Genomic DNA, 26,476 nt, shown 5'->3' with positions numbered 1-26,476 from the left:
GCTGTTGATAACTCTCCCTTGCTCCCTTGTCCATGAGCCTGGTCACCTTGTGCACGGTATCTGTTACCCTGACCATTAGGGAATTTCATAGGGAGACAATCAGCTTCTTCTTGATCTCATCTCCTGCTTATCCCCTTTACTTATCCCTGGATTAAACTTCATAACCCGCACATAGATTGGGCTGCAGAGGAGATTAGGTTCTGGTCCCAAACCTGCATCCAGAACTGCATTAAAACTGCTGACCAGTTGCCCATTTATAACACTGTGTGGCCAGTACCAGTCATGTGCCTTTATTACAGTCCTATTCGGATCCTGATGATGACAATTTTTCCAAGTGTGACTCCAGTTTGCATGACCATTTGCCTTTATATAAATCTGTTATAGCAAAAGACTCTGACAAGTGTGTTGAATTCTCTACAGGCCACCTCTCCTGCCAATTGCCACAGCCTGAATCTTCTCCTCCTAGAAGCCAAACTTACCCGCTGTCTCACAGCCTTGAGCCCGGTTTGGAAACTTCCTCTAAGTCCTCAAGTCAAGCCCTCTGGACTACTCTTACCCTTGACTGTCCCTAAACTCCCTGGGATGCACATCCAGGCTAAACTGTCCTCAAGTTCCGCAGTCGCTACACCTGACGATGTGATCCAGTCGCTACACCTGGCGATGCGGTACAGTCCGTTGCTATAACTGGCAATGTGGCATACTCGGCCTCCGCACCAGTTATCCCGGTCCAGCCCATGCCCATTGAGTCTCCTGCTTTTTTGATTCAGGACTTTCTGTAACCTGGCTGCACCCTACTACTACTACATCCATTCAAACCTGTCTATGAAGTTCAATCCATTCTTTGAATAGACTGCCTCATTCGGCCAGGTAAGGCTTTCAACCTTTCTTTCAAGCCTCTCTGCATTCTGCTTGTGTTTCAGCTATCCGGCTTGACTCCTGTGACACATCACCCTCTAACCAACCTGACCTTGTGGATCCACTGACCTCTGCCCAGTCTTATGGTACTGTGCTGGATGTCCTACTCATCTTTAAGGGTCCGGGGGCCCCTCCTCAGAGCAGGGGTAATGTCAGGAGCATCTGGTGCTCCTGCTCCTCATTCCAGCATTCAGGTTTTGGCTATGGCACGCTCCTCCTGATCTGTCTGTCAACCTGCAAGGTGATTAATGTGATCAGTCTCTGAGAGCAAACCAAACCTGTTATAAGCCAGCCAAACCCTCATTCGCATGCTTGTGATAGATTGAATTTCCCTGTGTATGACCTTGGACCGGATTTTAGACTATTCCCTGAACTCAGCCTGCATTTTACCTGGACTGTCATAGAGCCACACTACCTGTCTGCTTACCACAAGTACCTGTTTGCTTTGCTCAGTTTGTGCCTGCCCTGGCATGGTGGCCAGGTACTATAGCATTGTGTATAAGACCTGGGGGCAACAGAGTATCAGTAGGCCTGCTTGCCTTATGGGAAAGAGGGCTGCTATAGGTGAAGAACACAGTAGCCAGCTATAGTGTCTAACCACCTGCGTTGGGTTAGATGTGACACAAAGGGGGCCTTTGCAACCCACAGAACAAGTTGAATTTCCCTTAGCAATTGCAAACAAAACCATATTCCGGTCTTTATAGGTGCAGTGACAATTACATTCTGTATTCTGTATTCGTGTTCCCTAAGGACCAGCCACAAAAATCCCTGCAAATTAACTCTTATTTTGGACTTTTATGAGTGAAGTGCTGCTTCCATGCTTTATCCAGTAATAAAATCCCAACAAAAGTTCTAAACTGACCTCACTGTGTTGCTTCATTTGTTCCCATTAGTAAATTTATTCCTTTGCTCCTGCTCTGTCAAATATACGGGGGGGGGGGGGGGGGGTTTCCTTAAATTACGGTTCTATCTGAAACCCCTCACAAAGACAATGCGTCAAGAGAAATCTCCTGAAATGTGGATACAGGCAGCAAGAATAAGTTGACCAAAGTCTTAACTCTTTCACACTCTATCCAAGAAAAGAAAAGTTTTGGCTTCGCTAAGCTTTAACACAGGACGACGTGATGACAGGTTCACTTTGGGGGGCATGGAGTTCAGATTTTACAGGAAATTTACAAGAACCTGCTTCTTGCTGCTGTTGTTATTTTACATTTTAATGTCGCGGATTCAGTTTCCCATTTACCAGCATGAGAGCTGTCACTTTTAATTTGCGTAAGTCTATTTTCCCCATTCGGGAAAAAAAAAAGAAAGGTAGAAGTAAAATTGTTGTGGGTTTTGCCTCAATTTAGGGAAGATTTTAAAGGATTTGAAAAATATGCGCCTTAAATGCATCATTTCCATCCAAATACAGTCTTGGTAATCCCTCTCCCTCACTTTTGCAACAATAAGTTGAGGGGTTTATAAAGTTCTTTATATTTACTACAAGTTGTACTGTAAAGGGGATTCAGTTTCTCCTTATACCTAACATAACCTTTACGTGCCTTTGGGGATGTTGTAAAGTTGTACACCGCTTTTATGAATTAAGAAATAATTGTAGAAGAATGAGGCCCTTATACCCACTTTAGCAAGTTTCTGTTAGTTTTGGCAGGTGAGTTGTGCAGCTGTGGTGCATTTTATTATATATACATGAAAATTCAACATTAATATTGCATGCCAACTTTTTTTTTTTGTAAGACTTCCTTCTTTAGGACAAACACAGCTGCTAAAACTCTATGTGAAGCGATACTGTTGTGTTTGAACAGTACAATATTTCTTTAAAGGAAAGAACGATGGTCAGGCTCGCTTTGATTTTGTGTATAAAGTTAAATTTTATTGAATTTAGCATTGGATATTATGGTAAAATACTCCATTTTCACGTTAAAGATTGCATTATTACAGTGTTTTTACTGTGTTGGTTAGACAATTTAATTTAAAAACGATTTGATTTTATTACCGTTGCCCGTGAAGAATTTTAGCTGTGCCTAGGGAACTTAGAAGTCAACGCTATGCATGTCATTCTGCTCATTTTACATGCTGAGTGATATATTTGCGTCCTGCGCCAAAGAGCTTCAATAAGGGTGTTACTGTCTGTTTAGGTTTAATATTGGCCCATGTGATGCTTTAAAGAGGACCTTGGATGGGAATGCAAGGCCTGCTAATTATGGAGCCCCCCCCCCCCCATCTAATGAAAAGAATAACTGGAAAATTGTTTACTTTGGGCCCCCCGATTCTGGTCGCTTCCGGTAGGCATCAGTGACATCACTGGGCATCACTCCTTGCTCCTGGGAAAGCAAAATCACCCAAATTCAGCAGGATAAAAATATCCCAATGCTCTTCTCATGTATGCATACCCAGCTGTGCTCCCTTGCTGCCTTCTTACTGCAGCAATCCCTCCTGTATTAGTTCTGGTATGGGAGTTTACACAGGGGGGTAGAGTTGGGCCGAAAACCCCTTAGTTCAGTTCACGACAGAACTCTTGGACCCAAACCACGAACCCTATTAAAGTCTATGGGATCCAAACTTGCAAAAATCAAAAGTGCTCATTTTGAAGGCATATATGCAAGTTATTAGCCATTAAAAGGGTATGCGGGTACTGCCCTGTGGGACATGTATCAATGCAAAATGTATTTTAAAAAAAGATAGTTTTTACAGGAGCAGCGATTTTAATGATGCTTAAAGTGAAACAATAAAAACGAAAAATTCTTTTAAATATAGTGCCTGGGGGCTCCCCTTAGTCTGCCTGTAAAGTGGCCCATCTGTACCGTGTATAGAACCTGCTGCGACAACACTGACATTTATAAAGAAAAAAAAATGACATTTAAATTGCAATACAAAAATGTAAATAAAATGGCCCTTTGGGTCTGGTATGGATTTAAAGGGGTACCCAACGGCAAAATAAAAAAAATAACTTGGGGTCCCCCCCCCAAATTCATACCGGAGCATGGCGCTTATCCAAGCTTGCAGCACGGCAGGTCAGGAAAGGGGAGGGGGATGAGCGAGAACCCCCCCAAACCAAACAAGGCTACCCCACCAGGTGGTCCAAGGGACCCCATGCCATGAGGAGAGGAGAAGGCAGCCGATAAGTGGCTTGTGTAAAAGGGACATGCATACTGATAATCAGGGCACTCATCATCAGTGCAGTCCTCACAGTGCCCACCAGTTCAGCCAATAAGTGCCCATCAGTGCCTCTTCATTAGTGTCACCTATCAGTGCCTATTAGCGCTGCCTATCGGTGCCCATTAGTGCCGCCTATTAGTGCCCATCAGTGCCAACTATCAGTGGAACCCCATTAGTGCCTCTTCATTAGTGCCCACCAGTGCCACCTTATCAGTGCCCATCAGTGCCACCTATCAGTGCCCATCAGTGCCACCTATCAGTGCCTCCTCATCAGTGACCACCAGTGCCGCCTCAACAGTGCCCATCAGTGCAGCCTATTAGTGCCCATCAGTGCGTCCTATCAGTGCAGCCTCATCAGTGCTTCCTCATCAGTGACCACCAGTGCTGCCTAACCCGTGCCCATCAGTGCAGCCTATTAGTGCCCATCAGCGCCGTCTCATCAGTGCTGCCTCATCAGTGTCCACCAGTGCTATGAAAACTGTTTTTTTTTGGTCTTTATTCGTTTATTTAGCAAAAAATAAAAAAAAACTAGTGGTGATTAAATACCGCCAAAAGAAAGCTCTGTTTGTGTGAAAAAAATGATACAAATTTCATATGGGTACGGTGTTGCATGACTGCGCAATTGTGTTGCAACTGCGAAATTGTGATTCAAAGTGCGACAGCGCTAACAGCTGAAAATTGGCCTGGGCAGGAAGGGGGTAAAAGTGCCCAGTAGGCAAATGGTTAACCACTTCAATACCAGGCACTTAGACACCTTCCCGCCCAGGCCAATTTTCAGCTTTCAGCGCTGTCGCAATTTATATGACAATTGCGAGGTCATGCAACACTGTACTCAAACACATTTTTTATCATTTTGTTCCCACAAATAGAGCTTTCTTTGGGTGGTATTTGATCACCTCTGCGGTTTTTATTTTTTGCGCAACAAATAAAAAAAGACCGAAAATTTTGAAAAAAAACAAGTTTTTCTTTGTTTCTGTTAAAATTTTTTGTAAATAAGTACGTTTTCTTCTTCAATGACGGGCACTGATATGGCTGCACTGACGGGCACTGATACGGCGGCACTGATGGGCACCGATAAGCTGGCACCAATGAGGTGGCACTGATGAGGTGGCACTGACGGGCACTGATGATGGGCACTGATAGGCGGCACTGTGGGCACTGATAGGTGGCACTGATGGGCACTGATAGGTGGCACTGGTATGCGGCACTGATGGGCACTCGTAGGTGGCACTGATGGGCACTCATAGGCGGCACTGATGGGCACTCGTAGGTGGCATTGATGGGCACTCGTAGGTGGCATTGATGGGTAGTTATGGATGGCACTGATAGTTGGCACAGATGGGCATGGATGGGCACTGATAGGTGGGCACTGATGGGCACTGACAGGTGGCACAGATGGACACTGATGGGTGGCACTGATGACACTGATTGTTTGCACTGATGCCCCTAAGGGTGGCATTGCTGGGCATCACTGCAACATAATGGTGCCAATCAGTGCCCATTTTTGGGCACTAATTGGCACAGATTGGGCACTGACTGGGCACACTGGGCACATGTGGATGGCCATGGCGTACATACCTGGCCATCCACATATTGCCCCTTCCCTGGTGATCCTAGTGGCGATCCCTGGTGGTCCAGTGTGGTGATCTGAGGGGGGGCTGCGCTGATAAACAATCAGCGCAGACCCCCCCTGCCAGGAGAGCCGCCAATCGGCTCTCCTCTACTTGCGTCTGTCAGACGTGAGTGAGGAAGAGCCAATCAATGACTCTTCCTATTGACATTGTGATCAGCCGTGATTGGACACGGCTGATCACGTGGTAAAGAGCCTCCGCCGGAGGCTCTTTACCAAGATCGGTGTAGCGGTGTGTCAGGCTGACACACCGATCCACCGATCACCGTGATGTGTGCCCCCGCGGGCGCGCGGCGGCATGTTATCCTGCTGGACGTCATATGACGCCCAGTCAGGATAACTGAACCACCGCCTGGCCGTCATCTGCTATGGGCCGGGCGGGAAGTGGTTAAAGAAGAAGTCCTGACCCTCACCCCCCAAAACCCCTAAGTCATCTTTCTTTAACCCCTATACATCCCTTTTCCTGCAGTCTTTTAGCTGGTCTGATGATGTCACAGGTCCTTCCTGTTCATTCTCACTGAAGGCAGAGGGTATGATTGATTCCTCTTGGAGTGAGCAGCACTCACGTAGTAACATTTGAGCGCCACTAAGTCATGGCATACTGTGAGCCCAGGTGATTATGTTCTCCCTTGGGGGCATACAAACAACAGAAATTGGCAGAATGATGTGAGTATAGCTCCCAACTTTTTTAAATGAGAACGAGGGACACCTATTAGCAAAAGTATGTAGGCGTAGGACACACCCCCTGTCACGCCCCTTTAAAGAAGAATTATAGATTAAAAAAAGATTAGTTAAACTCACAAGTTGCTTTTTTTTACCAATACTATTCCTTTATACTGAAATTTTAAATGTACAAATGCAGCAATTTAGAAATTGGATGAAAGGTTTAGCACTGTGAAACACTTTTTGATAGATAAATAGTGCATTGTATATACAACTATATAGATCAGACCAAAATGAGGGACAGATGAGGAGGAAAGAGGGACAGAGGGACATTGTTCCAAATCAGGGATAGTCCCTCGAAATCAGGAACAGTTGCGAGCTATGATGTGAGTGTCCTTCTTCTCGAAGAGGACTGGCAGTGCTAGAGCGAGGAGGAAGATGGGACAATGCTGTAGCGGGGAAGGGATAAGTACAACCTGGATGGGGACTGAAAAAAGGAAGTTGGAGTTGTAATCCTTTGCAGTGCAGATTACAAGGAGCTGATACAGAGACAAATTTAGGTACATACACTAGAACTGTTTAAAAAATATATTTAATGATCTTTTTTAAGCACTTACCCTCTAGAAGGTTCACCTCCCCTTCATGACCAGGCCATTTTTTGCTAAACGGCACTGCGTTACTTTAACTGACAACTGCGCGGTCGTGTGACGTTGTACCCAAATGAAATTAATGTCCTTTTTTCTCACAAAAAAAGCTTTATTTTGGTGGTACTTGATCACCTCATCGGTTTTTATTTTTTGCGCTTTAAACAAAAGAAAGACCCAAAAAAAAAAAAAAAAAAAATATTTTTTACTTTCTGCTATAAAACACATCCAATAAAAAAATGGAAAAAAACAAATATCTTCATAAATTTAGGCCAATATGCATTCTGCTACATATTTTTGGTAAACAAAATCCCAATAAGTGTATATTGATTGGTTTGCGCAAGTTATAGCTTCTACAACCTATGGGATAGATTTATGGAATGTTTTTATTTTATTTTTTCTTTACTAGTAATGGTGGCAATCAGCGACTTATAGCGGGACTGCGACATTGCGGCAGACAAATCGGACACTAAGTGACACTTTTTGGGGTCCAGTGAAACTAATACAGTGATCAGTGCTAACAATATGCACTGTGACTGTACTAACGACACTGGCAGGGAAGGGGTTAACATCAAGGGTGATCAAACGGTTAAATGTGTTCCTAGGGAGTGCTTACTCACTGTGGGGGAGGTGCTTTTACTATATGAAGGCAGAGATCCATGTTCCTGCTTTGTAGGAACACAGGATCACAGAATCCCCTTCTCACTGAACAGCGATCTACTTTGTTTACATAGGCAGAGCGCCGTTCTGCCTTTGTCCCGAACGATCGGCAGGTCCGGGCGGACATCACGTCCGCCAGACCGGCTTATTGGCTCCCGCTGTGCCCAATCACAGCGAGAGTGGTTCGGCGTCGGCGCATGTGCGCACCCCAGACCTGGTAGTGCAGGATCACATGTAGGTACGTGATCCTGCACAGGGGAGCCGCTTTGCTGCCGTATATGTACTGTATATGGTCTGCAAACAGTTATTGCACATAACTACAAATCCACATGGAGTTTTTGCTTTAGGAATAACTATAGTAAACCAAAACTATGTAGGCTGATATAGCAATACTTTGTGATGTACTTTAGCATACCTCATTTTGAGATGAGAATGAGAGACACCTACCAACAAACGTATGTAGGCATAGGACATGCCCCATGCCACACCCCCTTAAAGGAAAATTAACCAAAAAAAGGTTAATTAAATCCACAATAATTTTTTTTTTTACCACTACTATTCCTTTATATTGGCTCTTAAAACGTACAAATGCAGCAGTTTAGAAACTGGATGAAAGGTTTAGTACTGGGAAACACTTTTTGAAAGATAAAAGGTTCATTTTATATACAACTATATAGATCAGATCAAAATGCGGGACAAATGAGAGTAAAGAGGGACAGAGGGACATTGCTCCAAATCAGGGACAGTCCCTCGAAATCAGGGACAGTTGGGAGCTATGACTCTAGTGATGTAGCAGCTAACAGGAAGAAAAATGACAGACAACAGGGGACAACACACCCAGAAGAGTCAAATATCAGAAGTGCTCCTAGCTCTGCCACAGAGTCAATCTATCACTCCATTCCCACTGGAAAGGGAAGTATTCCGTTTCTTTTTTAGGGTCCATGCACACTAGAAGGAGAAAAAAATTACAGAACCACTGGCAGAAAATGCAACATAAAAATGCTCATAGCAGTACCTGGACAAAGTCATCATCTAGAGCCCAGGGCGAACATGCCAAACTGCCCCCCCAAGAGCATTATGTGTCAGGAAATCCCCCCCCCCCCAAAAAAACTGAGCACAAATATGTATAATTACCCCCCTAACCATAAATCCCCCCTCCTCCCAATACAAATCTGCCTCCCTCTGCTGAAATCCCCCCACCAAGAACAAATATTCCCCCCCCCCAAAAAAAAAATCACCCCTCCTAGCATAAATCCTTTACCCCTAAAATTTCCCCTTCATGTACACATCCTCCCCCCCACTACAAAGCCCCGGTAGCTCATATTACACAAGAGTTTCGAAAAGTGTATGGGTATTTGCTTTTATAAACGTTCTTTCCCCTCTGCTCATTTTTCAGTATTATAAATGTACACTTGAAATCGCCAAACGCTACTAAAACGCTGCATCTATGGAAAGGAGCAGTAATGTGCAGGCGCAGGGAAAGGACATGCGAGGACAGATGTCAACAAACTCTGAAGGCCAAAGCCTTCGGTTCTCAGTAAGTACACATCTATGGAAGGGGTGGGTGGAAGCAAAAAAAAAAAATTGCACTTTGTCTGCAATTAAACCTATTCATTAAGTACATTTAAGTATACGGAAATTTAATTGGATTTTTGAAACATCAACTCAGCATCATCTTTGCACTGCTAACATTAAGGTCAAATGAAGGGATTTCTAATTGATTACCATAGGTATTAATATATTTTTTTGCATACGCTATCTCCCAGCAGGTAACTCATAAATGCTTAAGCCTTTCTGCAGATTAAAGGGGAAGAATTTGTGCGCTGGTGCTGGAGGTCAAACGAGCTTCCATTTATCTCCGAAACAGGCCTAAGTGTCTGTGTCACATGGGCAGAGGTTCTTAATGAAAGTGGACACAAATAGTTTGCGGCCCGCTGTTAGGGTCACGGAGGTCGGAGCTGCTTGTCATTATGGAGAAGTGTCAGCCTCTTTATCATTTCACGTACATTTGCATATCCACAGGTAGCCAGATAAGTGACCATTACAATTTGTAGGAAAGGACAAACAGATGGCCAGACGTTCCTTCATACTTCCGTCCTGCATGCAAATTGCTATCGTACATTCTGGTTCTTGGATGAAGCAGAAGAGTCATAAAAAAGCCCAATGAACTGCAAGGATGTTGTGTACAGAAGAATTATGCGCTAATTAAAAAGCAGGAGATTACTGTACAGGAAACCTGACATAGAAATACAAACTCTACAGTTGCTGATGTGTCCTTTCTAAAAGTTTTAGTTCCCAGGCTGTAATGTTGACCTTCTGGGCTCAGGAATATCTAAGTCACCAACCCTAAATAAGTATGCATATTGTAAGTCTTCATTTCTTTACTTGCTACATGCTTTCTCTGGGTCTTTGACTTAGAAGACAGAAACAGCCAAGCAGCTAGCATTTTCAAAGACTGTGACACATAAATGCGCTTGAAGATTTCCCCTGTACCCAGCCTCAAGCAAAGACATGCAAACAAAATTGGTTGTGCAGGTGACAGGGGCTTATTAGTGTACCAAATCAACCGCACAGATATTCATAAAATAAACACTCATGGGCCACTTTATTTGGTACACCGGCTCAATTGCTTTATACCACAAATTGCTAATCAACCATAACATGGCAACAACTCAATGCATTAAGGCATCTAGATGTAGCAAAGAAAACTTACTGAAGTTCAAACCGAGCATCAGAATGGGGAAGAAAGTGGATTTAAGTGATTTTGAACGTGGCAGGTGAGTGTATATTCTTTATTCATAACGTGCTAAAAGCATATCCATTAGGCCATCTGATTTGATCCATATTGCATCTCTAAAAACATTTATAACAGTGGTGTGCATAACCCTTATCATGAGTTGTATTTGCCCCCAACCCAGGGGGTAATTTTGCAGACGTCAACAACCCAGAATCAATTGACCCCACAACCGACGCGTTTCGAGACTTGCTCTTTGTCAGGGCTGGGCTCAGCCCTTCCTTCTCTGAGCTGGCCACTCAGCTGTTGGCTAATTGCCAGCTCCTATCTCTCCACATTGACTCACCTGTTGATGATATCCTGCTCGTCAGTCCTGCCTACTTAAGCCGTCCAGCCCAGATGATCTCTGCCTTTGCCTTGGTCAACATCACAGGGACTCTCCCCTGTGTTCTTGTTAAAGACTTACTTGGCTGACATTCCTTCTGGTTCCAGATCCTGCTTGCTGTTTCACTATGCTGATCCCTGGCTCCCGACTTTCTGGCTTGTCTAACTATCCGTTCCGGTTGCCTGTTTTGACTACATTAGTTCTATTTACTTTTATTTTTCTACTCCCTTCCCACCCGCCCCCCAATCATAGAGGAGGAGGACAAAAAAATCGCGGTAGAGGCCACTCACGGGGATACCCTGTTGATCCATCTTACCGTGGAGCTCCTGGGTCCTCACCATATAATTGGCGAAACTGGGAGGGTAACCAAAGACCCAGATCACAATGTCCTGATTACCCTTATGAGGCCCAGATTTTCCCCCAAAATCGTTATTTTCCCTTACAGGAGCATTCAACACTAGACATATATCATGAGGCCTATCCTCAATATGATAGGGAAGACAATGTATACAATAGGTCTCCATACAATTACAACCAAAGAGGCTTAAATTTCGAACAAGCATTACGGTTACCAAGAAGGAAAAGAGGGACCAGAGGGGGGTGGAAGGCTAGAAGCCAAAAGAAAAAGAGTCTGAGAGGTGTCGGGATTTTTAATCTTAGTACTGTCCACTTGACAGAAGCCGAGAAATCGGTTCTAGACAAGGGACTTAAGTTCGTCCCCCCAAGACCTTTGAATAAATTTAGTACATTTATCGATGTACTAAAATTTACTAGGAAATTAAATATACATAGGCATTTTCTGAACCAACCCTCCATTCCCTCCACAGCTAATCATAGCTCTAGCAATAATGAATATATACATTCTGGATTAACCAATCCCTCTCTATTCAATCCCCCGGGGAATTTAGCCCCGTCCCTCCAAGTGTTCAAGAGTTTAGTCTTGCAAGATTTAGACGAACTCCCCAAACCCAAAAGGAAGGCCCATATGGACCCCCTAATTAAAGCAGGACTTAAAGAACTCTGCGATAGGAAGAATCTTGTCATAAGACCCTCGGATAAGGGTGGGGGTATTGTAGTTCTTAACAAGGAAGACTACATTGGAGAAATGCTTAGGATTCTCCAAGATCGAGATACCTACACCCCCATAGATTTCAATCCCACCCACAAATTTAAACGCACCTTGGTCGAATTAGTCAATGAAGGGTACGCTTTGGGGATTCTCAATAAAAAAGAGAACAACTATTTAGTGCCTCTTGTTCCGCGGACCCCTGTGATATACTATCTCCCCAAAGTCCATAAGGACCCAGTCAATCCCCCTGGCAGACCTATTGTCAGCGGGATTGACTCGGTCACCTCCAGGATAGGGAGATATGTTGATTTTTTTTTCTCCAACCATTGGTTCGAATGACTCCATCCTACCTTAAAGACACCAGAGATGTTATTCAACGTCTTGAGCAAGTAAGGCTTAAAGAGGGTACTTATCTGGTCACAGCCGATGTGGCTGCCTTATATACATGCATACCACACCATCTAGGGTTTAATGCAGTCGAAAAACATTTGTCCATGAATAACACTCTGCCACTATTGCAGCGCAATTTTATATGCAGCTCCTGCGTTTTGCCACCGGCCGCAACTACTTCTGGTTTCAGAACCAGTTTTATGTACAACAAAAGGGTGTGGCCATGGGGGCTAAATTTGCCCCCAGCTTGGCCAACCTCTTCATGGCCCAATGGGAGGAAGATGTCGTCTATGCCCACCAGAGACCAGAACTAGTTCGTTGGGTCAGGTACATTGACGACATCCTCCTCCTATGGCAAGGAAACCGTGAGACGTTGGATGAATTCATGGTAGTTTTGAACGCTAATGATCGTGGGATTTCCCTCAGTTATGAGGCCAGTTTAAGCTCCATCCATTTTCTAGATCTGGAAATTATGGTTGTGGATCAACATCTGGAGTTTAAGACCTACTTTAAGCCCACGGATCGAAACGGGTATATCCCGTCTGACAGTTGCCATCATGCTCAGTGGCTACGATCTGTCCCACGCAGCCAGTTTTTACGACTGCGTCGTAATTGTTTGAAAATATCTGACTATTACGCCCAATCTCATACATTAAAAGAGAGATTTGAAGCCAAAGGATATAATGCAGGAGACCTAGATGTAGAGATTAACAGAGTTTCACAGATCGATAGGGACTCCACTCTTGTAGAACGTCCCACCAATATTTCTGATTCTAGAGCCAAATGGTCTTTTTTCACCACATACTCTACTCAGTTTAAGGAAATAAAGGCCATCTTTAGAAAACATTGGAAAGTACTAAAGAGTGACCGACTTTTGGGCCCTGAGCTACCCGATAATGCGGGAGTCATTTTCAGAGGTGCTCGTTCTATACAAGGACAAATTGCCCCTAACATTATAGACCCTCCAAAGAAAGTCTCGTTTTTTCAACAATGCCAAGGTTTTTATCAATGTCGCAGATGTAATGTGTGCGCACATAATGCCTTAATAGGACGTAAAATTGACACTTTCAGTTCTACCATTACCTCGCGCATCTACCACATGAAAGAGTTTGCCACCTGTGCCACCCAATATGTGGTATTGCCCCTGCAAGAAACAATATGTAGGTAGGACCATTAGAACGTTCACCACACGTGTTAATGAACACATTGCAGGCATTAAAGGTGGCAAAGACAAGCACACGGTACCCCAACATTACTTATTCCATCACAATAGGGTCCCTACGGGAAGTAGATTTCAAGTGATTGATAAGTTTGTCCCTCATTGGCAGGGTGAGTCTCGCTTACGGGGGGTATCCAAGTTGGAGACTTACTGGATACATGACCTCAGATCATACTTTCCTTTTGGGCTCAACGTAGAGTGGGATTTGAATTCATTTATTAATCTTTCATAATGTTTTAGTATAATTGCATTCCATTTCTGTCCATTTTTCCATAATTTTAATTAGGTTTTGACCCCATCAAATCTCCATAACATTATTTGAGATATATCTCTTGTTCCCCACTAATATTATTTATTTAGGTACACCATTATTATTTCCTCTTATTCATTCACTGTATTCTAGCCAGGATGGGTTATAACATACTAGGCTGTGACCCCCCTTTTTTACTTTATTTCATTACACATTTTTTATTCTTTTTATTTTTTAGACACATGAATACACAGGATTTGGCCATTTGACATTTATTACGTGCCTATTTTCAACTTTATTTGTGCCACCGGATTTTTCCTTGTATTTGTGTTGTTTTCTTTTGTAGAACGCACACAATCTCTCCCAGCACGCAGACGCGCTTGATTTGCATCAGCGGTCATGTGAGAAACTTACATGGGGTCAGGTGATTGCAGTGCGGACATGCCCACGTTGTTGCGGGCTTCTCCGACACTGCGTCACGGTTGCTTAGCGACCTGCACGTACCGCCCACATGTGAACGACGTCACGCGTCACATGGGGTGGTAATCGGGCGTCACGTGACGGCCGCGCGAACACGTGGTTTGCGTTCGCGGGCTTTCCGGACGTGGTGTGCATGGTTGCCAGGCAACCTCCACGTGCGCCTCGCACACTTCCTGGTTTCTGCGTCACATGTGGGAGTTCCGCTCAGCTCCCGGGCTTCCAGCATGCGGACGCCCATTTGGAATCTTACCAATCCTAATAGATTTGGGTGAGAATGCCTGTTTTTATTGGCAGAAGGTTATACTTACACTTCATTACAGGTATACTGATTGGACTTGAGGAGAAGGTGGGTCACATTCTATTAGTGGACGCTCTCCTTTGTCCAATAGGATTCATCATTGTTCAATTGTTTACAGCCCATTGGTCTTGTATTATGTTTGATTGCATACATTATTTTATAAATTTTGGCAGGGTCATGAAGGTCTCATATGCCCCTGTTGAAGATCGTTTGATCGAAACGCGTAGGGCATTTTTATATACCCCATACACTGCCTTTTTACCCGTGATCACGTTTCATGTTTCATATATTGCGGTTTTTTAGTAATAAAATACCCTGAGTTACACTATGTGGAAGCATCCCTCTTTTTTCCACATGTTCCGGTGAATTGAGAAATTACTTGTTTTTGGGAACCAATCCGATCCTGTTCCAGTGGACCGAGAGGGACATCCAGGCCTGGCAGAGGCTCCACCCTTGCCTCCATTATTCCACACTTTTGCCCTTGGGGGCACAAAGCTTTATCGATTCTATGCTCATGGCAGTAGAATCCAACTTGTCCGATAAGCGTATTCCATCTATCCGTTTATCTTGATGATACCTGAGCTGACCGTTGAGAAGCTGAAAGAACTGCCACACGGATCACATATATTCACTGTGGACTGTTTTTTGCTTTGACAACACGTCATTATTGGGACACTATGTTTATGTGCACAGAGATAATTTGCATATATGTTTTTTAGCGCTACAATTTATTTAATTTATTTACTTTTATTATTAAACAAGTGTGATTTAACTGTACTTCTGTCTCAGTCTGATTCATGGTTTCTGAAAGTAGGCGAAGCCCATAAATTCAGAAGATGCAGCCAATCCACTTGTTGGTAATATTTTTTCCAGATTGGATGAGCAGAATCCGCATGAATCAGTTTGCCATGGCATTAAAAACGCTCCTGAGTTGCCTGGCTCCCCTGGAATCTCCCACTGTGGCTGCTCCAGTACAACCTATGTTGCAGACCGTCCCTGCTGCTGTCTCTGTTCAGGCACCCGCCTCGAATATTACCTCTATAAGAGGTATGTCTGGTTCCGCTCTGCTTTCCCAGCGATTTGGGGGCAATCCAGTCCAATGTAGAGGGTTTCTCAACCAGGTTGAGATATACTTTGAGATGCTGCCCTAGGCGTTTCCCACAGACAGAAGGAAAGTAGGTTTTGTGATATCTTTGCTTTCTGAGAGAGCCCTGGCTTGGGTAAACCCTCTATGGGAGACGCAAAACTCTGTTGTCTTGAGTTACTCTGAGTTTGTGGCTTCTTTTAAAAGGGTATTTGACGTTCCTCATGTCCATCAAACAGAGTACGAGAACTGTTGCCGATTACACCATTGAATTCTGTACTCTGGCAGCAGAGGTTGCTTGGAACAATGGGGCCCTCGTGGCTACTTTTTCTCATGGTCTCTTGGATACCATCAAGGATGAGATAGCAGCCCGAGATATACCCACTGAGCTGGAGAAGTTGATCTAATTTACCATCCTCATTGACACGAGACGCAGAGAAAGACTCTCTTTTAAGGAGCTCTTGCGGAAGCCTCCTGTACATTTGTCTCCGAGCTTTGCAGTCCCACCCTTGCCTTCCTCACCTCCCATGCCTCCTGGTACCGAGTCAGGCAGAGAAGGTGAACCCATGCACTTGGGCTTCACACGTCTCTCTGTGGATGAGAGAACCTTTAGGAGAAGGGAGAGATTGTGCCTTTATTTTGGCCAGGCAGGTCACTTTTTGAAGTCTTGTCCTACCCATCCAGGAAATGCCCGAACCTTGTGGTCCTGTCACGGACAGACCTTAATGTTCCATTGTCCATGGCCGTAAGGGTTCTTCACCATGAGATAAAATCCAATTCCAAGTTATTTCCTCACCTAAGTTTCCACTGGTTATTGGTTATCCTTGGTTACAGAGGCACAACCCATCTTTTGATTAGCTCTGTGCTGAGGTTCTCTCCCGGTCGCCACAATGCAGTAAGACATGCTTCCAGAAGGTAGCCAAGGTCCTGTGCACCTCTTCACTCTCTTCCCTGCCGGAGGATTACCACAATTTTAGTGATGTCTTTGACAAAGGTCAAGCCAGTAGTTTGCCTCCACACTGGTCGTATGATTGCGCAATTGACCTTCAACCTGGTGCCATACCCCCTCGTGGCCAGGTTTACCCTTTGTCGGTCTTGGAGGATAAGGCCATGGAGGAGTATGTTGCAGACGCACTTTCTTGTGGTTTCATCCGCAAATCCTCGTCTCCCGCTGGTGCTGGTTTCTTCTTTGTGAAGAAGATGTGTAGTGAACTGAGACATTGTATTGATTATAGGGGTCTCAATCGTTTCACAATTAAAGCCCCATACACACTATCAGATTTTCTGCTGATTTTTGTCTTCAGATTTACCAAAACGATGTAGTACAAAGGCCTGCCTGATTGCATACAAATTGAAACTCCTACGGTTTGACCTCCTATTATTTGGTTTTAGTAAATCTGAAGGAAAAAATCAGCAGAAAATCTGATGTGTGTATGGGGCTTAAGAATGCCTATCTGATTCCATTGATTACAGAGTTATTTGACCGCCTCAAGGGAGCAACGCTTTTCACAAAGCTTGATTTGAGGGGGACATACAATCTCGTGAGGATTAAGAAGGGCGATGAGTGGAAAACCTGCGTTTAATACCAGAACAGGCCATTACGAGTAACTTGTAATACCTTTTGGCCTTTGTAACGCCCCAGCAGTTTTCCAGAAATTTATTAACAATGTCCTCCAAGATTTGTTGCAGTTATGTGTGGTGGTTTATCTTGAAGATATCCTCATATTTTCCAAGTCCCTGGAGAGCCATCACACAGATGTCTGTCGTGTGCTTCAGAAACTAAGAGAACAATCTCTATTGTACATTGGAGAAGTGCGAATTCTATCGTAAACAGGTTAAATTCCTGGGTTATGTAATTTCCACTGCTGGTTTTTCGATGGACCCAAAGAAACTTTCAGCAGTCCTACAGTGGCCCTGACCCGTGGGTTTATGCCCTCTGCAGTGTTTTTTTGGCTTTGCCAACTATTATCGGAAGTTTAATCGTAACTTCTCATCTCTGGTCAAGCCCCTGACTGATATGACCAGGAAGGACGGTAACCCACAGAGTTGGTCTCCGGAGTCCATTAAGGTCTTTGAGAGTCTCAAGGCTGTCTTTGTTTCTGCTCCTGTGTTGGCACATCCTGATTAGGGATGAGCCGAACACCCCCCTGTTCGGTTCGCACCAGAACATGCGAACAGGAAAAAAATTTGTTCGAACACGCGAACACCGTTAAAGTCTATGGGACACGAACATGAATAATCAAAAGTGCTAATTTTAAAGGCTAATATGCAAGTTATTGTCAATAAAAGTGTTTGGGGACCTGGGTCCTGCCCCAGGGGACATGAATCAATGCAAAAAAAAGTTTTAAAAACGGCCGTTTTTTCAGGAGCAGTGATTTTAATAATGCTTAAAGTCAAACAATAAAAGTGTAATATCCCTTTAAATTTCATACCTGGGGGGTGTCTATAGTATGCCTGTAAAGGGGCGCATGTTTCCCGTGTTTAGAACAGTCTGACAGCAAAATGACATTTTGAAGGAAAAAACACATTTAAAACTACCGCGGCTATTGCATTGCCGACAATACACATAGAAGTTCATTGATAAAAACGGCATGGGAATTCCCCACAGGGCAACCCCGAACCAAAATTAAAAAAAAAAAATGATGTGGGAGTCCCCCTAAATTCCATACAAGGCCCTTCAGGTCTGGTATGGATATTAAGGGGAACCCCAGCCAAAATTAAAAAAAAAAATTGACGTGGGGTTCCCCCTAAATTCCATACCAGACCCTTCAGGTCTGGTATGGATTTTAAGGGGAACCCCGCGCCAAAAAAAAAAACGGCGTGGGGTCCCCCTAAAAATCCATACCAGACCCTTATCCGAGCATGCAACCTGGCAGGCCGCAGGAAAAGAGGGGGGGACGAGAGTGCGGCCCCCCCCCCCTCCTGAACCGTACCAGGCCACATGCCCTCAACATTGGGAGGGTGCTTTGGGGTAGCCCCCCAAAACACCTTGTCCCCATGTTGATGAGGACAAGGGCCTCATCCTCACAACCGTGGCCGGTGGTTGTGGGGGTCTGCGGGCGGGGGGCTTATCGGAATCTGGAAGCCCCCTTTAACAAGGGGACCCCCAGATCCCGGCCCCCCCCCTGTGTGAAATGGTAAGGGGGTACTTACCCCTACCATTTCACTAAAAAACTGTCAAAAATGTTAAAAATGACAAGAGACAGTTTTTGACAATTCCTTTATTTAAATGCTTCTTCTTTCTTCCTTCATCTTCTTCTTCTTCTGGTTCTTCTGGCTCTTCTGGTTCTTCCTCCGGCGTTCTCGTCCAGCATCTTCTCCGCGGCGTCTTCTATCTTCTTCTCCTCGGGCCGCTCCGCACCCATGGCATGAGGGGAGGCTCCCGCTCTTCTCTTCATCTTCTTCTCTTCTTCATCTTCTTCTTCATCTTCTTCTTCATCTTCTTCTTCTTCTTCTCTTCTTCATGTCTTCTCCGGGCCGCTCCGCAGCCATGCTGTGGCATGGAGGGAGGCTCCCGCTGTGTGACGGCGTCTCTTCGTCTGACGGTTCTTAAATAACGGGGGGCGGGGCCATCCGGTGACCCCGCCCCCCTCTGACGCACGGTGACATGACGGGACTTCCCTGTGGCATTCCCCGTGACGTCACAGGGAAGTCCCGTCAAGTCATCGTGCGTCAGAGGGGGGCGGGGTCACCGGATGGCCCCGCCCCCCGTTATTTAAGAACCGTCAGACGAAGAGACGCCGTCACACAGCGGGAGCCTCCCTCCATGCCACAGCATGGCTGCGGAGCGGCCCGCAGAAGACATGAAGAAGAGAAGAAGAATAAGAAGATGAAGAAGAAGATGAAGAAGAAGATGAAGAAGAGAAGAAGATGAAGAGAAGAGCGGGAGCCTCCCCTCATGCCATGGGTGCGGAGCGGCCCGAGGAGAAGAAGATAGAAGACGCCGCGGAGAAGATGCTGGACGAGAACGCCGGAGGAAGAACCAGAAGAGCCAGAAGAACCAGAAGAAGAAGAAGATGAAGGAAGAAAGAAGAAGCATTTAAATAAAGGAATTGTCAAAAACTGTCTCTTGTCATTTTTAACATTTTTGACAGTTTTTTAGTGAAATGGTAGGGGTAAGTACCCCCTTACCATTTCACACAGGGGGGGGGCCGGGATCTGGGGGTCCCCTTGTTAAAGGGGGCTTCCAGATTCCGATAAGCCCCCCGCCCGCAGACCCCCACAACCACCGGCCACGGTTGTGAGGATGAGGCCCTTGTCCTCATCAACATGGGGACAAGGTGTTTTGGGGGGCTACCCCAAAGCACCCTCCCAATGTTGAGGGCATGTGGCCTGGTACGGTTCAGGAGGGGGGGGGGCCGCACTCTCGTCCCCCCCTCTTTTCCTGCGGCCTGCCAGGTTGCGTGCTCGGATAAGGGTCTGGTATGGATTTTTAGGGGGACCCCACGCCGTTTTTTTTTTTTTTTTTGGCGCGGGGTTCCCCTTAAAATCCATACCAGACCTGAAGGGTCTGGTATGGAATTTAGGGGGAACCCCACGTCAATTTTTTTTTTAAATTTTGGCTGGGGTTCCCCTTAATATCCATACCAGACCTGAAGGGCCTTGTATGGAATTTAGGGGGACCCCCACATCATTTTTTTTTTTTTTATTTTGGTTCGGGGTTCCCCTGTGGGGAATTCCCATGCCGTTTTTATCAATGAACTTCTATGTGTATTGTCGGCAATGCAATAGCCGCGGGTAGTTTTAAATGAGTTTTTTCCTTCCAAATGTCATTTTGCTGTCAGACTGTTCTAAACACAGGAAACATGCGCCCCTTTACAGGCATACTATAGACACCCCCCAGGTACGAAATTTAAAGGGATATTACACTTTTATTGTTTGACTTTAAGCATTAATAAAATCACTGCTCCTGAAAAAACGTCCGTTTTTAAAACTTTTTTTTGCATTGATCCATGTCCCCTGGGGCAGGACCCGGGTCCCCAAACACTTTTTATGACAATAACTTGCATATAAGCCTTTAAAATTAGCACTTTTGATTTCTCCCATAGACTTTTAAAGGGTGTTCCGCGGCATTCGAATTTGCCGCGAACACCCCAAATTGTTCGCTGTTCGGTGAACTTGCGAACAGCCAATGTTCGAGTCGAACATGAGTTCGACTCGAACTCGAAGCTCATCCCTAATCCTGATCCTACGTTACTTTTTATCCTTGAGGTTGATGCTTCTGAGACTGGAGTTGGCGCCCTTCTGTCTCAATGTCCTACCTCTGAGAGCGCTATGCATCCTTGTGGCTACTTTTGGTCACCTGCGGAGTGCAATTACGAGATTTGTGACAGAGAGCTGTTGGCAATCATTTTAGCCCTGAAAGAATGGAGACATCTCCTCAAAGGTACCACTGTGCCAGTTCTCATTCTTACTGACCATAAGAATCTCACATTCTTGTCTGAGGCTAAACACCTCTCTCCCAGAAGGGCGCGATGGGCTCTTTTCTGGTCAAGTTTCAATTACATTGTCTCATTCTTACCCGGTACTAAGAATGTAAGAGCTGGCGCTTTGTCACGACAATTTTCCTTCACTTCCAAGATGGAATCGGTTCCTGTTCCTGTGATTCCTCCTGATCGTATTCTGGCTACGGTTTGCACCAGTCTCACTTCTCCTTTGGGTGACAAAATTCTTGCTGCTCAGGTCCATGCTCCTCCTGAGAAACCTTGTGACCGCTGCTTTGTCCCAGAGAGTCTCCATACTGCCGTGCTCCAGACTTACCATTCTCCCTAGGCTGCTGGTCACCCTGGGAAGAATCAACTTTTTTGGGCCCTTTCCCAACAATTCTGGTGGCCTAGTCTACTGCTGATTTAACCGCCTTCGTAACTGCCTGTTCCATGTGTGCTCAGAGTTAGACTCCACGACACCTTCCAGTGGGCCTCCTACAACCCATAACCAATGGAGAAATGCCCTGGACCCACCTGTCTACGGATTTCATTGTGGAGTTAGCCATCTTCCAGGGCAACACAGTTATCCTTACATAGTAGGTGAGGTTGAAAAGAAGAGTAAAGAACCCTCTACATAGTTTACGGTTAAACCTCTTTTCTTCTAATTTTAATGCGTGGCCACGTGTCTTGTTAAGCTACCTTACGCACAAAAGTTTTATCCCTATTGTGGGGTCACCAGTACGGTATTTATAAATTGAAATCAAATCCCCTCTCAAGCGTCTCTTCTCCAGAGAGAATAAGTTCAGTGCTCGCAACCTTTCCTCATAACTAATATGCTCCAGACCCTTTATTAGCTTTGTTGCCCTTCTTTGTACTCGCTCTGTTTCCAGTACATTCTTCTCGAGGACTGGTGACCAGAACTGGACAGAATACTCTAGGTGCGGTCGGACCAGAGTCTTGTAGAGCAGGAGAATTATTGTTTTATCTCTGGAGTTGATCCCCTTTTTAATGCCAATATTCTGTTTGCTTTGTTAGTAGCAGCTTAGCATTGCATGCCATTGCTGAGCTTATCATCTACTAGGACCCCCAGGTCCTTTTCCATCCTAGATTCACCCAGAGGTTCTCCCCTCAGTGTATAGATTCATATTTTTGCCACCCAAATGCATTACTTTACATTTTTCTACATTAAACCTCATTTGCCATGTAGTCGCCCACCCCATTATTTTTGCTCACATCTTTTTGCAAGGTTTCCTTATCCTGTGGAGAAGTTATTGCCCTGCTTAGCTTAGTATCGTCCGCAAATACAGATATTAAACTGTTTACCCCATCTTCCAGGTTGTTTATGAACAAAATAAATAGGATTGGTCCAAATACAGAACCCTGGGGGACCCCACTACCCACCTCTGACCATTCTGAGTACTTCCCATTTATCACCACCCTCTGAACTCGCCCTTGTAGCCAGTTTTCAATCCATGTACTCACCCTATGGTCCATGCCAACGGACCTTATTTTGTACAGTAAACGTTTATGGGGAACTTTGTCAAATGCTTTTGCAAAATTCAGATACACCACGTCTACGGGCCTTCCTTTATCTAGATGGCAACTCCCCTCCTCATAGAAGGTTAATAGATTATTTTGGCAAGAACGATTCTTCATGAATCCATGCTGATTACTGCTAACACCGTTCTTGTTACTAAAATCTTGTATACAGTCCCTTATCATCCCCTCCAAGAGCTTGCATACTATTGATGTTATGCTAACTGGTCTGTAATTCCCAGGGATGTATTTTGGGTCCCTTTTAAATATTGGTGCTACATTGGCTTTTCTCCAATCAACTGGTACCATTCCAGTCAGTACACTGTAAGTAAAAATTAGGAACCTTATGGTGGTTGACCGATTCTCGAAAATGTCTCATTGTATTCCACTTAAGAAGTTGCCCACTTCTAAGGAACTGGCTTCCAGTTTTGCTCGGGAGATCTTACATGGGCTATAAAAGGTGATTGTCTCACACAGGGGTAGTCAGTTTGTGTCCCGGTTATGGCGAGCCTTTTGTGCACAGTTGGGAATTCAGCTTGCTTTCTCCTCTGCGTATCACCCGCAATTCTAATGGGGCCACAGAGCGAGCTAATCAGTCCTTGGAGCAATTTCTACATTGCTATATTTCTGACCATCATAACAACTGGTCAGACTTCTTACCATGGGTGTAACTTGTTCACAATAGTGCCTTGAATTCTGCTTCCAGATTTTCCCCGTTTATGGCGAACTATGGTTTCCAACCTTACATGTTGCCTGACTCTTTTGTTCCGCAGAGTATTCCTGCGTTAGAGGAGCATCTCCGTGGTCTTCGTTCCACTTGGGCACAAGTCCAGGAGGCTTTGTGACATGCTAATGATAGGTACAGACTCCATGCTGACCGCAGACCCCTGCCTGTGCCTTCCTACCAGGTTGGGGACAGGGTCTGGCTGTCCTCTCGCAACCTCCGCCTTCGTGTTTCCTCTCTGAAGTTCGCACCTCGGTTTATTGGGCCTTTCCGTATTCTTCAAAGGATTAACCCAGTGGCTTACACATTAGACCTTTCTTCTAATATGCGTATCTCAAATGTATTTCATGTCTCCTTAATAAAACCTTCGGTCTGCAACCGCTTTACCACCTCGGTGCCATGTTCTCACCCTGTACACGTACATGCCTCTGTCCTCCTCTGTGATTTCCTTAGACATTTTCCCCTCAAGCCTGGTGGTCCTCTGAGGGGGAGGTGTCGTTGAGGAGGGGGTACTGTCAGGGCTGGTCTCAGCCCTTCCTTCTCTGAGCTGGCCCCTCAGCTGTTGGCTAATTGCCAGCTCCTATCACTCCACAGTGACTCACATGTTGATGATATCCTGCACATCAGTCCTGCCTACTTAAGCTGTCCAGCCCAGATGATCTCTGCCTTCTCCTTATTCAACATCACAGAGACTATCTTCTGCATTCCTGTTAGACTTGCTTGGCTGACATTCCTTCTGGCTCCAGATCCTGCTTGCTGTTCCACTACGCTGATCCCTGGCTTTCCGACTTTCTGGCTTGTCTGACTATCTGTTCCAGTTACCAAACTTTGGCTATGTTTTGACTACGTTTGTTCTATTTACTTTTATTATTAAACAAGTGTGATTTAACTGTACTTCTGTCTCGGGCTGATTCATGGTTTCTGATACTCTTCCTCAGGGGCTACTTCTTGGACCAGGGGTTATTTCTTTAGATTCTAAGTTGTTAAGGGCTTCAAAATTACCCCCTGGGTTCGGGACAACTACAACCCATGATAAGGGTTATGCACGCCACTGTTAAAAATATGTTTTTAGAAATGCAATATGGATTAAATCAAATGGCTTGATGGACATGTTTTTAGCACTTTATGAATAAAAAAATATATTTTTTATGTACATCTGTGTCATTCATTTGGGACTCTAATAAGTCCCTACCTCACATGCAACCAGTTGATGGTTACCTTTTTGATAGCTAGCATTTTCAGCAAAAGGCACCAGACAGCATATGTTTTAATAAAGCTGAACTCTATATAGTCCCCTCTCCCCCAAACAAAATGGTTTGTTAATTAAAAAAAAAAAATCCTAAGCTAAAAGGCTCTTTTATGAACCTAAGTCCATGGTGATGTGACATACCAGGTACTAAGTATTCCTTCTTAAGGCCAGTGTGACATGGACACTTACTATTGACTATACCAAAGAACAAACTGTAATTCTTGGAACTTTTTATTCATTGTCATTACATTAAACAATATTTCGGCAAAAACCATAATAATTTTTGTTTGTAACAATTTATCATTAAAACTAAACAACATAAAATATCATGGCTGAATTATTATAAACATGTTAATCGCAAACTACATACACAATTGTATGTCCATCCCTCCTTTTCCCATTATAAATATCAATTCATTCATATACACAAAAGGATTGAATTGTGTGGGATAACCCCAAGATGCCCGCTAGCCTCACCTAGTCCATGTCCTCTCCTTGGACATCGAGGAATCTGTTCCACTTTGGCCACTTGGTTGACTCTAGGTCCCATAAACTGTTATCATTTACCGAATTACAGGATAAATCTTGCCTGCCTCAACATTCTACAGATATCTACAGATCCGTCATTATGCCCAAACCATAACCCCCAATTTACAATTTTCAGCTCCGTCTTCCTTTGAGCGTATCATTCTGGAAGGCACAACATGATAGGGTACAATTTCTGATATCTATAAACTGCTGAAGGCTTACTCCATCCAAACCCAAGGTAAACATTCTTACATGATCCATTGGGAGATGAGATTTCTCTGAAAGATTGGCAGGTTATTTGGTCTCAGACTGCTAAAAGCTCCCTGTGTACTTTATGCAAGCAAAATGCATATAAAATCCTTTTTTTTTTTGGTACCTGACCTCAGATGTACTCCACTCCATCTAGCCCTCTAGTTCCGATCGATGTTGGTATTGTCTGGGAGACAAGGGCACCCTCCTTCACATATTTTGGAGCTGCCCATTGATTGTTCTGTTCTGGCATTTCGTCCAGCAACTCTTGGGCAGCCTTTTCAGGACAACTCTCTCTATGACACCAAAGTCGCATCCTTACGGCTGTGTAATGCTCTTAGCTGGAAACCGCGGTCCTCTCTTTCCTCAGAGGCCCTGTATGCTAGAATTAAAGATGTGGTACTGTTGGAGAGAATGACCGCTAGATTACAAGATAAATTGGAGACTCACAATCAAGTTTGGGAGATATGGCATCTCCAGGAGGACCCACCCTGAACCAGTGAACTAGTCACCGCAAATTATTTATTTATTTATTTTTCTTACCTGTTCTTCCTTTTTTTTCCTTTCTCTTTTACTATACAAAAACTGTTATAAATTTCACCACCACTTTAGTGATGACTTACTATATATTGCACTGATACCTAGCTGAGGTTAATTTTATTTTTCAGCTTAGATGTATTCTGTAGTACCATTGACTATAGTTGTTGTATTTTGCTCTCACCTCAAGTGGATTCCTTATGTATACACTTTGCTTTGGTTCATGTAAGTTAACGTACTAAGATTTTACCTTTGTTAAAAAAAATAGAAAATCAATAAAACTGCTACTTGAAAAAAAAAAAACATTGTGTGGGAACTTCCCAACATGTTTTAAGAAAAAAAATTCTCTTCATCAGAGGACGGAGCAGGACTATAAAGCTGGTGATTACTAATACTTACCAGCCAAAAACATCTTAAAACCAGTCCTGATAGGAGAGTGCACACATTCACCCAGGTGGGCAAGTAGGTAGGTATATGCCTGCAAGAACCTCAAGGATACAATGTCAGGGTATAACATTAATTCAATATAATTACATCCCCCTGTAAGGTCTCCCCTGACCCTGTGTCCCTGGGGTTCTTGTGTAATGACAATGCCTAAAAAGTTGAAACAAATTACAGCTTGTTCTTTGGTATATCTAGTTGAAGGGTTG

This window comes from Aquarana catesbeiana, linkage group LG07 (assembly GCF_042186555.1).
Source record: "Aquarana catesbeiana isolate 2022-GZ linkage group LG07, ASM4218655v1, whole genome shotgun sequence".
Classification (NCBI taxonomy): Eukaryota; Metazoa; Chordata; class Amphibia; order Anura; family Ranidae; genus Aquarana; species Aquarana catesbeiana.
Note: the sequence above shows the minus strand (reverse complement) of the source record.